Source organism: Nyctereutes procyonoides, unplaced genomic scaffold (assembly GCF_905146905.1).
Source record: "Nyctereutes procyonoides isolate TBG_1078 unplaced genomic scaffold, NYPRO_anot_genome, whole genome shotgun sequence".
NCBI lineage: Eukaryota > Metazoa > Chordata > Mammalia > Carnivora > Canidae > Nyctereutes > Nyctereutes procyonoides.
The window spans coordinates 30,748,065-30,754,064 of record NW_026575142.1 but is presented as its reverse complement, the minus strand read 5'-3'; the positions used below and the strand labels follow the sequence as shown (position 1 = coordinate 30,754,064).

The following is a 6,000-nucleotide window of genomic DNA, read 5'->3' as shown; positions in this document are numbered from 1 at the left end:
AAACACCATCTTAAATGTTCTGGTAAATATACTGTAACAATCATGACAAAAGAACATTATAACCAGTTAAATGGCCACCAGAGGATGACAAAGTAATGGGGAGAACCTAACTTAAAACATTTCTTTTAGAAAGTGGTGGGAGGGGATCGGAGGGGATCCCTGGGTGGCCAGCGGTTTTGGGCCTGCCTTTGGCCCAGGGCGCGATCCTGGAGACCCGGGATCGAATCCCACGTTGGGCTCCCGGTGCATGGAGCCTGCTTCTGTCTCTGCCTCTCTCCTCTCTCTCTGTGTGTGTGTGACTATCATAAATAAATAAAAATTAAAAAAAAAAAAAAGAAGAAAGTGGTGGGAATTGGGACGCCTGGGTGGCTCAATGTTTGAGCGTCTGCCTTTGGCTCAGAGTGTGATCCTGATCCAGAGATCGAGTCCCACATCGGGCTACCTGTGAGGAGCCTGCTTTTCCTTCTATGTCTCTGTGTCTCCCATGAATTTAAAAAAAAAAAAAAAAAAAAAAAAAAAAAAGGAAGTGGTGGGAATTAAGAACAGGGGAAGGTTCTCCTGGTAGGTGATTATACTTATTTTCCCTACTTCCAGTTAATGATGTTGGCACATAGTAGCTATTACTTGTTTATTTTTAAAGATTTATTTATTTATTAGAAAGAGAGGAAGAGTGTGCCTTTGAGAGCATGGGAAGGAGCAGAAGGAGACAGAGAAGGGAGAGAATCTCAGACAGACTCCCTGCTGAGCATGGAACTCCATGTGAGGCTCTATCTCAGGAGCCTGAGATGAGGGCCTGAGCTGAGACCAAGAGTTGGATGCTTACCAAACTAAGCCACCATGTGCCCCTCTATTAGTTGCTTATCAACTTGCATTTTTCTATGTAAATTTGCCCCAATGCATTGAGGAACTTGATTATAAATGGAAAAATAAACACACAAATGAACAAATAATTTAATATAAATCCACTGGCAATAGCATTTCATTGAACTGTTCTGGATAGATTATTTTTCTGAATTTTTGAAATGTTTGTTATTATCCTAAGAGTAAAAAAAATATTATTTTTTATTTTTATTTTTTAAAAGGTTTTATGTATTTATTCATGAGAGACACACAGAGAGAGGCAGAGACATAGGGAGAGAAGCAGGCTCCCTGTGGGGAGCCTGATGCAGGACTCTATCCAAGGACCTCGGAATCACGGTCAGGACATGAGCCAAAGACAGATGCTCTACCACTGAGCCACCCAGGTACCCCTATCCTAGTTTTCTTACACGTAAATTTACTTTTACAATTGAAACTACATTTTAAGGAACAAAAATAGGAATAAACAATATTACGTGAGAATGACTGGCCTTAAGAACATATTTGTGAATTGGGTCATTCCATATAATTTGTGTACTAAAACAACAGCTTTCCTAGCAGCAATACTCTGATCACCATATTGAAAAGGAGAAAATGTTAATTAATGAAACACAAAATTCTAAGCTCCCAGTTAAAGATATGGCTTCTGTATGCATCAAGATCCAAACAGGAAGAAAATAAAAAAAAAAAAAAAAGGTGCATGCAATAGGGTAATTTGAAGAATGCTTGCTTAATAAAAGGCAGTGCCACAGGTAAACCATAGGTATAATGAAATACCCCGAGGCTCTGTAACAATTGCTTTAACAGCGATGTCCTGAAGACTGACTGGCAGAAAATACAACCTTAAACAAGATATAGAGTCAGCCCAGAATTACCCTGGAGGAAGCAGTGGGGGGGACTATATACCCTGACCTCACTCTCCTGCTTCTCTCTAAGCTGTTGATAGTGTTGCCCATTGGATGAAGTCAACCGGAAGCCCGGTGCAGAGCTCATCTCACCGCCCTGAGATCATGACCTGAGCAAAAATCAAGTCTGCCACTCAAACACCTGAGCCACCCAGGTGCCCCCTGGGCCATAGCACAGGATGCAGAAGGAAGGAGAATGCAATTCAAAAGGTAAATAAAGGTATTCAGTATAGATTCTGATCTTTGATTTTCTCAAGACTTCTTTTGTGTGTAACCTTGGAAACTTACTTAACCTTTCTACCTCTGATCATTCTTATTTATTTATTTATTTTTAAAAGATTTTGTTGTGCCCAAGATCACGAATCCAAGAAACCACCGAGGGGCCCGCCCCGATGCAAACACACGAGGGTTGATTTACAAGCTCAAGCTTGGGCCCAGGTGCACCTGACACAGCGGAGCAGGGACTTGGACCCCAGGTGGGTTTTAGCTTAGTTTTAAGGACTGGTCTAGGGGACCTCCAGGAGGGGGGGGGGAGCAATTGCTCCAGTTCTGTTTACATGTTGATATGGGGCCTTCAAGGGCATTGAGCTCTGTTCTCATTCTAATAGGGGCTTCCTGCCCTTGGCCTGGGCTCAGTTTTTATTCTAATGTGGGGCTTTCTAGGACATTAAGCTGGAAACTTTTGTTTTTTTCCTGCAACTGAAGTAATGTAAATTTCAGCTCTTCTTCCCAGGGGCCTGGGATGGCTGGACACGTGCTAACACTGAACTTAAAGTGGAGTGGCCTTAATTTTCTCGGCCTCCACAGATTTTACTTATTTATTCATGAGAGGCAGAGAGAGGCAGAGACATAGGCAGATGGAGGAGAAGCAGGCTCCATGCGGGAGCCGGACGTGGGGCTCGATCCTGGGACTTTGGGATCAGGCCTGGAGCCGAAGGCAGAAGCTCAGCCACTGAGCCACTCAGGCCTCCGGATAATTCTTATCTTTAAAATACGATCCCTTACAATTCTAAACTGGCCATGATTCTCTGAAAACAACTTCAGAATCAGAAAACAACTTCAACTGTCCTTAAATTTGCAGGGTTTTATACTACTAAATGAAATGTATTTTAAAGTCTCATAACAATTTAAAGGTTTACTTTCAATTACTTCTAATTTTTAGGTGGTTTTATGACACTATTACTTACTCTTGGCAATTAACCTTTTAAGTACAAAGGCTCTACAGTAAGAACTTTAGCTATTTAATATTTTCCTTCCTATGAAATAATTCTTTTGAGCCTCTCTGCTATAATTCATTTTGTTTTATACATGAAAATTTTGACCTTTAAAATATATATAGATATTTAATTTAAAATAATCTGTTCTTTTGTAATATTAAAACATAAAATACCAGCATAATTCTAATTTATTTCTAGATACTTTTACTTAGCATGGGAAATTGTTTTCAAAAAATATGAATAATATTGATTGAGTCAAGATTTATTTTTATTTTTATTTTTGAGTCGAGATTTTGAATTAGATATTTATACATATTTCATTTAAATTTGCACACTCCTCATATTATATAAATATTAGAGACTGATTTTACAGAAGAGGAAACTGAGGAGTAGAAAATATTAAGTCCTAGGTTACATAGGTAATAAATGGTCAGGTCAGGATTTGAGCACAGATCTATCTCATCCCAAACTGAGACATTTCCTGAAATATACAACATGGTATTTATACTCTCCCCCACTTTCTCTAATAATTTTTTACTACACAGTAATCGCCTGTGTTTTGAGAAAATCACATGAGCATCTGTGTTATGGTTAGATTTCAAGTTTGAAGCAGAACATCTGTAAATACAGAATTCTAATGAGGTTCTTGTTTAGTAAGTGGTCTGTGTCTATAACAATGTATTTTTGAGATCTAGAAAGTTGAAGTTAACACTCAAAGTACACAAAAGATGGTGTTTACATTTATGATTTTCATTGTTGACATGTTTCATGTTTAAAATTTAAGCTTGTTGATTCAAGGGAAGACAAATGAGGCAAGAATCGAAATCTTAGGGGATGTGCTTTCCTACACAAAAGAAAATACAGCAGATGTGGAAAAAGAGAGTGGAGATTTCGAGAGATTCTATTTCCAATAATGGTAAAATAGCTAGCTGTGGCACAACTTTGTCACTGAGAACAACCAGAAAAGATGGAAAAAAAAAAAAAAAGCCCCAAATCTGACCTACAACATCAGAGAACTAGCAAGGTGGCCATGGTGAGAAGGAAGGGAAGTAAATAGAAATAAGCCTGACGTTCCTTATCCCTTTTCCTTTTAAAATTATTTGCCAATTATATCATGCATAGCTAAAGGGCCAACAAGTTTTTTAAAAAGGAGCACTAAATGGATAAGGAACTGAGCAGATTTTTGACAGTATTAGGGGCTGGTGAGACAAATATTGGAAATCAGGTAGTATCAAAGTGCAGATGTCCTAGAAAATACTCAAGATATACATTTAGGAACCTAGAACTATCACACTATCACAACCTAAGAGGAAGTGTAAACTGGAAATATACCCACTCTCACAAAGGACTGAAAAACAACTTAAAACCAACTTGATCCTAAACCAAATAGTCATCTTTTCTTACTCAGATGCTTGCCATGAAGCAGAAATATGTATTTTATTTGTTTTGTATTTCTGGAGAGATATTATATTAGCCAGAACCTCAGTTAATCTTGCATTTTTTTAATATTAAAGACTGGCATATAAAGAAAAACAAAAATATCAAGAATTCCAAAAGAAGAGCAAATGACAAAAAATATTTAAAAAAATAGAAAAACAGTGTACCAGGTAATCCAAATATTGGAATAACCATTCATGGACTTTAAATAACTGAGATTAGTGCCTGGATGACACAGTCAGTTAAACATTTGACTCTTGGTTTTGGTTCAGATATTGATCTCAGGGTGGTAAGATCAAGCTCTGCATTGGGCTCCATGCTCAGCATTAGAGCCTGCTTAGGGCTCTCTCTCTCTCTCTCTCTCCCTCTGCCCCTACCCTCTGCTCTCTCTCTCTCTCTCTCTCTGAAATAAATAAATAAATCTTTAAAAAAATAAAATAATTTAGATTAGTGTCCAAGAAAATATATGACAGAATTGAAAAAGTCACCAAGAACTGAAATATATAAAATAGAATATATTGAACATTCTGGAACTGAAACAAAAATGAATAGCTTTAATTAAGGTTTTCATACATGTATTTAATAGCATATTAAACATAGTGGAAAAGATGATTAGTGAACTGGAAAATATGTCAATAGGAAATAGCTATATTGAAGCTTAGAGTAAAAAGGATGGAAAATATATAAAAAGGGTTTATGAGACATGATAAAAAGACAAAACTTTCATATTTTAGGGGTATTCAGAAGGAGAGGAAAGAGAATGGGCAAAATAAATTTTGAATAAATAGTGGTGAATATTTTCCAAAATTCTCTAATTATTGGCTATTTTGGGGAACTCTGGAACCTAGTCAAGTTGACACACAAGATTAACCATAGCAATATCTACTGAGAATTTTGGAAAATTGCTTTCTGGATGTGTATCTGTAAGGGCATTCCTGGATGTTATTAACATTTGAGTCAGTAGACTGAGCAAAGCAGATTGTCTCCCTAATGTAGGCAATCAACGGCCTGAATAGGACAAAAATGCTTAGTAAGAGGGATCTTCTGCCTGACTGCTTGAGCTAGAACCTTGGTCTTTTCTGGTTTTTAGACTGGGACTGAAACATTGGTTCTTTTTGGTTCTTGAATTGGCCAGCTTTCAGACTAGAACTTACACTACCAGTTCCCCTAGTTCTTGGGCCTTTGAACTTAGAGTGGAACTATACATTGTCTTTCCTGGATCTCAGCTTGCTAACTACAAATCCTTGGACTACTCAGCCTTCAAATCACTACACGAGCCAAATCTATCACACACACACACACACACACACACACGCACGCACACCCTGTGCATGCACAAAACATACATCTTATTTGTTCTGTAGAATTCTTATTAATACAGTTATGAAGCCACAAATCCAAGAAATTTCATTAAAACCCATTCAGGATAAATATAGAATATCATACTTGTACACCTCACTGTCAAATGATTATAAACCAAACACAAATCTTCAAAGCAGCCAGGGTGAAAGCATACTATTATCAAAGAAGAAACAAGATGGAGAACTGATTTTTCAATGGAAATAAATGAAAAGATAAAAGTG

At 37.4% G+C, this 6,000-nt stretch overlaps 1 protein-coding gene across 2 annotated transcripts in view; it reads left to right on the top strand.

The window, feature by feature from the left end:
* The first annotated feature begins 1,850 nt into the window (after nucleotides 1-1,850).
* The window catches only part of GALNT13 (polypeptide N-acetylgalactosaminyltransferase 13), a 539,320-nt gene continuing 535,170 nt past the window's right edge, over nucleotides 1,851-6,000 (top strand). The window contains exons 1-2 of one of the 2 annotated variants that reach the window (XM_055308339.1): nucleotides 1,851-1,973; nucleotides 2,102-2,239. The gene's annotated coding sequence lies outside the window, so the exon portion shown is untranslated. Of the gene's footprint in view, nucleotides 1,984-2,101; nucleotides 2,240-6,000 lie in introns of both variants that reach the window. The other variant, XM_055308341.1, reaches the window with a different exon arrangement.